The 10570-nt window shown below is 34.1% G+C and overlaps 1 pseudogene; it reads left to right on the top strand.

Moving 5' to 3' along the window:
• Positions 1 to 6766: 6766 nt before the first annotated feature.
• On the top strand, positions 6767 to 8239 carry LOC124503969 (ATP synthase F(0) complex subunit C2, mitochondrial-like; annotated as a pseudogene).
• The last annotated feature ends 2331 nt before the right edge of the window (positions 8240 to 10570 follow it).

Here is a 10570-nt window from a genome sequence, read left to right as displayed (position 1 = left end):
TTAATTTTTGAAAAAAAAAACCCTCTCTGAATCTTGCTAGGTATAAATAATAAAATCCAGGGTTTCCTGAACTATTTAAACAAACGTTTTAAAAATATATATATATTTTTCATTTCCCCCCTCAGCTTTAGTGAGGCATGATGGACAAGTAAAAATTGTATACATTTAGGTTGTACAATGTGCTGTTTTTGTCTTAAAGTGTACAATGTTATGATTTAATATACACATGAATTGTGACATGATTGCCACAGTCAAGCTAATTGACACCTTCATCACTTCTTACAGGTACCTTTTTTCTTGGGGTGAGAACACTTAAGATAGACTCTCTTAGCAAGTTTCAAGGATACAACGCACTATGGTTAACTATAATCACCATACTGTACATTAAATCCCCCAAAGCTATTCATTTTATAAGTGAAAGTTTGCACCCTTTGACCAATATCTCCCCATCAGGTACAAGTTCAAGCGACAATATCCATTAATGAAAGACCCAAAGTGACAAAAACCGCATGAGGACTGGGATTTTACTTTGATGCATTCAATGTTGTGTGCCTGCAAACCCAAACACAACTTGCAGGCATCGTTGCTCAACTCTCATTTAAAAAAGAAAATGCTTCTAACATTTCTCAGTAAACATTATGTTTGCTGTGGGTTTTTGAAAGCTTCTCTTTGCTTCTCTTTATGTTAACATGCATGTCTTCTTTTTTAACACATTAAATCTCTCTTTCATTTATACACCTTTTCCCACTATGTCATCCATCTATTCATTTTGTTTCTTGTGTCCTCCCCTGAAGAACTATCCTTACTTTTGATGTAATGACATTCATCAAAGTTTTGTCCTATGATTTCTGACTCTGAAGTTTTGTTTTTAAAGTACTTTCCTGCCTACAGATCATAAAGATACCCAGTTTTGTTTTCTCCTATTGTCTTATAGTTTATCTTTCACATGTAGACCATTCATCTATTCAGTCACTTTTGAATGTACTGTTAAGTACACATCCATTTTCATTTTTCCTCCTTGAAGGAGTTTATTTAACCCCTTCTGCTAATTTGTCCTATTCTTACTACTTTTGATAGTTCCATGGTCATATATAAGTTCCGATATACACTAACAAATTTTAAAACTTTGAAAAGTGTATAAATTATGGAAAAATACATGCTGTCAAAATGTCCTGTTCCAAAACATAACAATAAATTTTAAACAAAATTAAAATAGCCAAGATTGCCCCTAGACATAAACAAAACAAAAAGTCAGTCTCAGAAGGCTTTGAAGTGAATTCATACAAACTTTCAAATAATATTAAATTCCTACATTATACAAATTGTTTCACAAACTAGAATAAGAGGTAAAGATGCCCAGTTCATTTTATGAAGCTAGTGTACTCCTGATTACCATAAGGGTAATGACAAAATAATGCAGGCCCATTTCACTTAGGAATATAGATTTTAAAATAATGCATAAGCTTACCAAATCCTACAGTTTTATTTAATCACATGATTGCATATGAATATAAGAATGGTTCAGTATCAGAAAAATCTATCGACAATATTCAGTCTATTAAAAGAAAAACGTTCTTTTGGAATTAATATTACAAAACATAGCATCTATTAATCTAAAAAATTCAATAAATGAAGGCTGGAAGAAAACTTCCTTAACTTAATAAAAATGGTACAAGAAACCCAATAACAAACATTATATCTGACAGAGAAATTTTAGACACCTTTAGATTTTTTTTTTTTAAGATCAGTGACAAAGCCACATTTAACAGACCCCTGGAAGTTCTGCCTAATGTTAAAAGAGGGAAAATGAATTAAGAGTTGCAAGGATTAGAAAAGAAAGCATACAATTGTCGGTATATATAGATGTTTAATCATCTACCTAAGGGAAAGCAAGCAACAGAATCAGCATACAAACTATAGGAACAAATGAGAGTCTTGTAAGTTGCCTGGACACACAATCAACCTTTGAGAAGCAGTAATATTTGTGTACTGCAGAAATAACCAAATAAAGAGAGGCACCTCTCTATGGCTCTCTCATCTATATTGTGGGCAAAGGCAAGGCTGCCTTTGTTCTAGGCTATCTTTTCAAGGATATTTGTACTTAGAATAGGACAGACTTGTTTATTTTCCATTATAAAAGGTGTGCGTTCTCTGTCCTCAAAGTTCCTTCCTCTGGTCCTCTTCTCATTTCTCCATGGTAATTGGAGCTCAGAGAACCGGGGCAAAAAACTAATATTCTGGCTAATGTTATTGCTGTGAGTAATAAATTACCCTTGGTCTCTGAACCAAGAGTCAGGTTTTTCCTGCGGGCATCCATTAAAGTGTGGTAGGCTAACTTGTTAGCTTGTATACTGGGTAAAAATCTTAGACCCTTCATATTCTTTGCACCAACTAGAAAATTCAAAATAGGACACCATCACACTCACAACAAAAACTTCAATTTATATGGTAATTTATCTAGTGTACAATATGGAAAAAAACTATAGAAATAATTAAGGAAGTAAAAGAAGATCTTTAATTTTTCCAGAAACATTCCCTGTTTTTAGAAGAAATGGCTAACCATTATAAATCAGTCAATTATCCTGGATGACTCATTGTCCTCCAGTGACATTTCCAATTTGAAATATAAACCTAACATAATGTGTCTACAACTTATATGGAAGAATAATTTATTAATAGCTAAGTCAACCTTACATAAGTAAGGGTAAAGCAGAGGTATTTGCTCTAAGAGAATTAATATTACAAAACATACATAATATGGGATATTGGCTTAGTAACATTAGCTCACATACATGTACTTATACTTTCAAAAATGTTAATAAATTTTTAAATTAATTTTATGTATTATTTAGAATGAATTTGACAATGTAAACTGATACTATTAAGCAGTCTATTAGTGTTATTTAGTGTGCAAAACATATATGTTATCCAATGCAACTTTAGTGAGGGAAAACAATGCTCAGGCTATTCTGACATCATTTCAACAACATGGATCTGCTTCATTACACACATTGTTGTGTAACTTGCATGTAGAATTATTTTTTGAAGTGAACTGAAGTCTAAGCCTACACTGGCATATATATGTTTTTCACCAGTGACACAAATTCATCAGTAATGGTGATGTCAGGTTACTTTAATAAAATAATATGAATGGAAATAAGCAAATTTCTTAAAAAAATAAAGGAATATGAAAATTATAATGCAGTGGCTCTGTTTTAAAAGTAGGTCTTATCATGGGTTTGTATTTCACTTGAATTCACTGTTCTGAAGGATAAACAGCTGATTTACTCCAAAGAGCGTCCTTTAACTCTCCAAGGTTAACATGAAACTTAGTAAACTGATAGTGTAGAACCTAGTGAAAGATTAGAATATAAATAGAGGACTTCAAACTTTATTGCTGACTTTAGATTTAGGAATAATATTTGTCACATTATCAGAAAGCTATTACTTTTCAATGATAAATTGTTTTTCATGAGGGGCTGTGATCATTAGACCACACTTTGGATTGTATTGATTGTTCAAACATGAGATCTAGTCACAATCTTACTATAAAATTTTCCCCCAGCATTCTCTGCTAGATCATACAGTACTTTATATATCTTTATATTGTGGACAACAGCAAGGAAAAAAAATAGCATAGAAGAGTTGCTTTGTTTTAATGTACAAAATGTAATGTTGTAAATTTAATTATATCACCATGGTTCTTTGATTTTATTTTAATGTGCTATTTATTATGACTATGTGCTTTTTATTATATAGTTCATCCATGAGGAAAGGAAAATTAGCCCCTAAAAATTCAAGACTTGCTGGACTCTGACAGGTAGGCCTTGATATTGTTAGGAGCTGACCTGACCAACAGCTAGACAGCATTACTCTGTGACTGTAATGAAGTGATACAAAAACACGAACAATTCTTGATGTGGATTAAAAGAAAAACATCATGGTGCCAACCCTAAAATATCTAACATCACCCTATCCCAGATTTAGCTTTACTCTTTACTCTGGTCTTCTCCCTTTCTAAATGAGATAGGTTTTCACTCAATTATAGAACTATTTACAGTTCCTGAAAGCATCTAATTTAGACCAAAGCCTCACTTGATTGAAGGCTCTTGTAAAACACCTACTCAAAGCCCAAATATTGTAATAAGTTCTTTGTAAGATCCTCCATGAGGATAATGAGATGCTCCATTCTTCCTCATGGTGTGCACTTTCCCTTCCTGTATTCATAATGCAACCCAAGTTGTGTTACTACTATGTTTCTGGATATCTTCTTCTAGAGGACACTGTGACCAGTTCATTGTAACCTTGCCTTATATCCTAAACCAAAAAAACTACAGAAAAAAACCAAACAAACAAAAAAACAAAACAAAACAAAAAAACAGAGAAACAGCAACCAAATAGCAGCATCAATTAAAACCTATCAAATTACTTAACTAACTTCAGAGCTAATACCTGGTTATTAAGTTCTCATCAGTGTTGAGCAAATTGTTTCTAGCATACTTCAACATTCCATATCACTAGGCATCAGGAAATTGTAACTGAAAATAAAATAAAATTAATTCTGGCTACTATCTGCAAAGTCATTTCTCCAAAAGTGTTTAAGAAAATCAAAAGGAATCTCAAGATAAAAAGAAAAATATTAGATTGTTATGTTATTGTGTCTAGAAACTAGCTTATCAGAAACAGTACTTCCTAACCTCTATCTTGTAAAACATTAATGATTCTAAATTAATTGCCAGTTAATACTGATTTTTCACAAGCTCTTCCAAAGTAGATAAGGGAGAGGAACATTTTCCAACTTATTTTTATAGCGCCAGTACCACTGTCATATCAAAACTAGACAAGGACACCTTGAAATAACAAAAGTGTGCACTAGTATCTCTTATGGATGTAAAAATCCTCAAGAAAATTAGCAAACCACATCCAGAAGCACACAAAAATAATTATACACCATGACCAAGTGGTACATATCCCAGGAATGCAATTAGTTTTAACATCCGAAAATCAACTGATGTAATACGTCATGTCTACAGAAAGAAAAAGCAAAACTCCTATGATCATCTTAATAGACACAGAAAAAACATTTTATGAAATCCAACATTCTTTCATGAAAAAACACATTAAAAAAATAATACAAGACACTTCCCCAACTTTGTAAGTGTTACCTACTCAAATTCCACAGGTAACATCATACTTAATGGTGAATGACTAAAATTAGGAACACTCTTGCCACTTGTATTCAACACTGTACATGAGATTCTAGCCAGGGAAACTAGGCAAGAAAAATAAATAAAAGTTCTCCAGATTGGAAAGGAATAAATAAAAATATTTCTATTTCCAGATGATATGATCTTATATATAGAAAGGAATCCAATAAATAACTGTTAAAACTAATAAATCATTTTGGCAATGTTTCAGGATATAAGATCATTATATAAAGCTCAATTATATTTTATATACTTGCAATAAATATATAAAAATTAAATTTAGAAAACAATACCATTTATGAAGTGTAAAAAAGAATGAAATACTTAGGTATACATTTAACAAAAGAAGTACAAAGTTTGTACTCTGGAAACTACAAAACTTTGTTCAATAAATCTAGAAAGATCGAAATGAATAGAAAAACATGCTATATTCATGGATTAAAAGGCTTAACATTGTTGAGTGGCAAAACTCCCCAAACTGATCTACAGGTTCATTGAGATCTCTATCAAAATTTCACCTGACTTCTTTGTATAAATTAACACATGATTCTAAGATTTGTATGGAAGTACAAAGGACCCAGAATAGCCAAAATGATCCTGAAAAAGAACAAAGTAAGACAACTTAAACAACCTGATTTCAAAGCATACTTTACAGGAACAAAAACCAAGGCATTACAGTACTTGCTTAAGGATAGACATATAGATCTATGGAATACAGTTGAAAGTCTGTATTTAAATCCATACATCTATGGTCAACTTATTTTTGACAACAGTGACAAAACCATCAAAAGTAGGGAAAGAATAGTATTCTCAACAAATGCTATAGAGATGACAAGATAGCCACATGCAAAGGAAGGAAGTTGGACCTTCACTTCACAGGCAAAATTAACTTGAATAAAAAACCTAAATGTAAAAACTAAAACTATAAAACTCTTAGAAGAAAATATGAGGGTAAATCTTTGTAACCTTGGATTTAGCAAAAGAGTACTTAGATGTGTCACTAAAGCTTGAGTAACAAGAGAAAAAAATAACTTAAAAATGCATAACTTAAAGATCAAAATTAAAAATGTTTTGCTACAAAGGACACCATCAAGAAAGGTAAAAGACAGAAACTGGTGGGTTACCAGAGGGGAGGTGGTGGGGAAGTGATGAAAGAGAATGAAGGGAATTAAGAATACATTTATTATGATGAGCACTGAGTAATATATAGAAATGTTGAATCACTATATTGTACACCTGAAAGTAATATAACACTGTATGTTAATTATATTGGAATTTTAAAAAAAGCTAAAAGACAGCCCATAGATTGGGAGGTAAGGGACTTGTATCTAGCATATATAAAGAACTCTTATAATTCAACAACAAAAAGACAAATAACCCAATTAAAAAATTGGCAAATGATCTGAATGGTCATTTATCCAGGGAATTTATGAATTTAAGTTTATACAATGAGTAACATAAATATGATTATATGGACACAAATTTGGACAAAAAACACAGAAAAATACACATGGTATGATCCCATTTTTATAATATACAAAAAAAGACCATCTTGTACTATGGTGATAAAAGTCTGGACAGTGGGTACCATCGTTAAAGCAGAAACAGAAAGGTAGAACACGAGAGCTTCTCCAGATTCTGGTAATTTCTCTTTTCTTGATGTTGGTGCTGTTAATAGAAATGTTTATTTTATACAAATTTATTGAGCTGTGAACTTATAAGTGCACTTATCTGCATATGCACTTGCATCCCTAAAAGCACTACAAATGGATGTGGATAGATGTGCATTAATAGAGCTCTAGGAGTTAAATTAAGCTTGAGAAACACCAACACGTAGAACAGTATATTTTTTCAATACAGTGGTCTTTGATGATGTGTGTTTTCTTATTTTAAATGTATGTTATGCCACATTCTAGAAAGGATTGAAGCTAGTTTAAGAGGATAAACAAAAGTATAGCAAGACACAGGTGAAAAAGAAGAAAAGTAGAGGTAGAAAGTAGAAGCTTATGATCACAATTATGTGTATTTATTTCTAAGTTATTTGCATTTTTTTCCTCAGTCTTTCTTTGCACGTCTCATTTACTTTGTCTTTTGTTCAGCTTGGCATGTAGATAAGTAAAGGCAAGTAAAGAGAATATCTATAATCTATTCACTGTTGTAATTTTATCTATTTCATATTTATCCAAGTGAAATCCAAAGAATTCTCTGAGAGACTCTGCAGGGGACAGTGAGGCAGTGTGAGTTCTTAGCAAGGAGCAAGTTTCTGAGACGGGGTATCCCCGCCCCAGGGCAGCCCTTACTGTTGTTCTTTCTCTGAGCTCCCACAGCCCTTGTCTGTACTGTCACTTTTGGTGTTCATTACACACAGTCTTGTTACATTAAAAAAATTGTCTAGATTTCTGTCGTTTGCTCATTTTGTATACTATCATGAGTCTCAGATACTATGCTGTTAAAGAAAACATCGTCAAAACACTGTTGGTATCTTGGACTGCTAAATATCAATTCCTTTCTTTCCAGGCTAAATGTTCAGTTTCTGCTGCTGTAACTTCAGAGCTGGGACATCTTGAAAAAGATTAAGTATAGGTCTGTCTTCTCTGCGCTGGGAGCAGCTGTCCCGTCATAGCCCCTCATCCCCCAAAAGTGTACCCCTGTAGGAAGTCTGTTCCCACCCCCTTATTGGTCAGTAGCACCTCTCAGCTGTTGAGCTGATCACTATCTAAAACCATCAGAGAAACTGACAGATGAGAGCATCAGCAACTTGGCAGCCCCAAATCCCTTGACCTGACTTATGCCTAGCTGCAGCTTCTGAACCAGTGGCGTTTCAATAGACATCAACACAGCAGCCAAGTTCATTGGGGCTTTAGGCTGCCACGGTAGGAGTATTGGAATTGGGACTGTGTTTGGGAGCCTCATCATTGGTTATGCCAGGAACCCCTCTCTGAAGCAATAGCTCTTTTTTGGGCTTTGCCCTCTTGGAGGCCATGGGACTCTTTTGCCTGATGGTGGCCTTTCTGAAACTCTTCACCATGTGAAGGAGCCTTCTCCACCTCATATATGGCTTTCTCCCATGTTTCATCTACCCTGTAGCTTTCTTTTCCTAAACCTCAGACAACCTGGAGAAAGTGGTTGTCTCGGGGTCTGACAGAGGGAAGACAAATAAATACTGCATTAATAAGAAAAAAAAATTACACAGGTGGTCAAGGCTTGTTTTCAGGTGACATCCATTATTCAAATTAAAAAAATGAAAGAATGGTGAATTAAAGTGTTTTCATCATGTGCTACATGGAGGGAGAATTCTGTCATTTTCCATGAAGACGGATCATCACTACATGCAATCTTTATAATTCTGTACATTTCTTTAATCTATCTGTAGATCTCACTACTATAAGACAGTGACTCTATACTATCAAATGAACAAATCCCTTTACCTTTGTTTGTTGTTAATGGTCTTAGGAGCCACATTTCAATTCAGTTCAGCTGTGAGTTTTTACTGTTTTTATAACTCTGTGTTCAGTCATATGCTAGGTACCCCAAAAAGATTTTTAAAACTCCTCCCTTTAAATCTTGCATTCTCATTGAGCACACATCGCGTACCTGTACAAAAACAATAAAATATGACAGGGTCCATTTTTGTCCTGTCCTACCAATGCCAGTGCAGGTAGCAAGGATTGCTTTCTTTGAGAACTGTTCATTAAGACCAGCATGATTTGCTTGACAGCTTGTATTTTCATTGTCTTGATTAAAATGTACCAAGTGATTGGCTCAGGGATTTGGACAAGTGAGCCAAGGTTGCAGGTTCCCTGGCTTTCAAAGTTTTCTTTGGATTTGCTTGGGTTTGATTTTATTTTTTATAATATTTTGTGGTTCCCCTGACCTCTTACTTCAATCTACAGCTGCTGTCAAATACATAAATAAGCAGACATCCTAGTTCTAAGAAGCAAGACAAATGATTCCTCTGATTCGATCGGTTTGAGGACACAGATAGAACTATGCTTGCTACTTTTATTTTTCTTTTTCCAAGATGATTCATTAATTGTACTTCAGTATTTGAGAAGAGGGGGAACATTTTTACAGTTATATGTATTTAATTGTGACATATATCCAACATTGAGAGGATGGTCTGATAACACTTTCAGTAGATATGTCTTTAAACAGATGAAAAGAATTGAAGACACTTCAAAGTTAACTTTTTAAACTGAAAAAAAATTGTAAGTTAGATAAGAGTCCTTTATTTCCTCCTTTGTGGTTCAAAGAACCCTGAACAGAGTTGAGGGGTGTGGCTTCTTCTCCTGCTCCTGAATTATAGAAAACTAGCCATCCAACCCCTTTAGACATTTTGTTTTTCATTAATGACTTTGGGTAAGTTATTTGAAAAGTGTAATTTCTGCTCATCTTCTATAATTACCATTTAGTCACTACCTAATATGCAATGAAGTAGGCTTCACTTGTGCCTTCTTACTTGAGCCTGAGGAAACATCTTGTTCAGAGTAACACAGTTAGCTGGACAGCGATGGAGTCAGAGATCTAACCATTCTGTGTGACTCCAAAGTCCTTTGTTGGTTCCCTTCCATTAAGTAATCACTTTTATGAGAGGTGGTCCACTTTCCTCTTTAAATGCATGCAGTCCAGAGTCAGAGGCAAAACCCAACTCTGCTGCTGACCTGCTATGCAACCTTTAACAAGTTCTTCTATTCCTCATGTTTCTGTTTTATAGTCTACAGAAGGGGATAATAATTGCTCCTTTACAAGGGTGGTGTGAGGTTTAAAGTCAGTATACATAAAGCACTTAGGACAAGGCCTAGTGTAATTAGCACTCCTGTGGTGTTACCCACTGCTATTCTTTTCCTTGCTCTTGCATCAAGAGGAGAGCCACGGGAGTAAAATCAATGGGTGTATAGAGGTGGTATGAATGCATCAAATATACCTCTGTTCACTTTACATGACACGATAGTCCAGTTCTTGATTTAAATTGGAACACTGCAAGTCAAATGGAATTTCAGTCATCCCATAATAGCCTTGCAGATTTGATTTACAAATTAAAATGAAAACCTCTTGATGCTATATATGGCTGTACCAGGGCTTCTAACTCCTATCAATTATGTGGTAATGTCCATTGTCATGGTGAATCATTTATGAGTAGACATTTAAGTGGATGGCACCACTTGACAAGACCCGTTTTAAGTCAGTGTATAGTATGCCCATGTATACATAACTGGGATTAGATTCAGAACACCGGTGTGCCAGTGCTAACTCTGCTGATCCCTTCTAATAAAACGTGTAAAATAAATCTTTTAATCTCTGCAGGGCTAAATAGGTATTATTAAACATAATACCTATTTCTTCACTGGCACTATTTTGAGGAT

This window comes from Lynx rufus, unplaced genomic scaffold (genome assembly GCF_022079265.1).
Source record: "Lynx rufus isolate CCGP_SWC_20201006 ecotype Redwood Valley unplaced genomic scaffold, mLynRuf1.p SCAF_8, whole genome shotgun sequence".
Classification (NCBI taxonomy): Eukaryota; Metazoa; Chordata; class Mammalia; order Carnivora; family Felidae; genus Lynx; species Lynx rufus.
The sequence above is the reverse complement of the archived record's forward strand: the minus strand, read 5'-3'. Positions and strand labels throughout refer to the sequence as shown.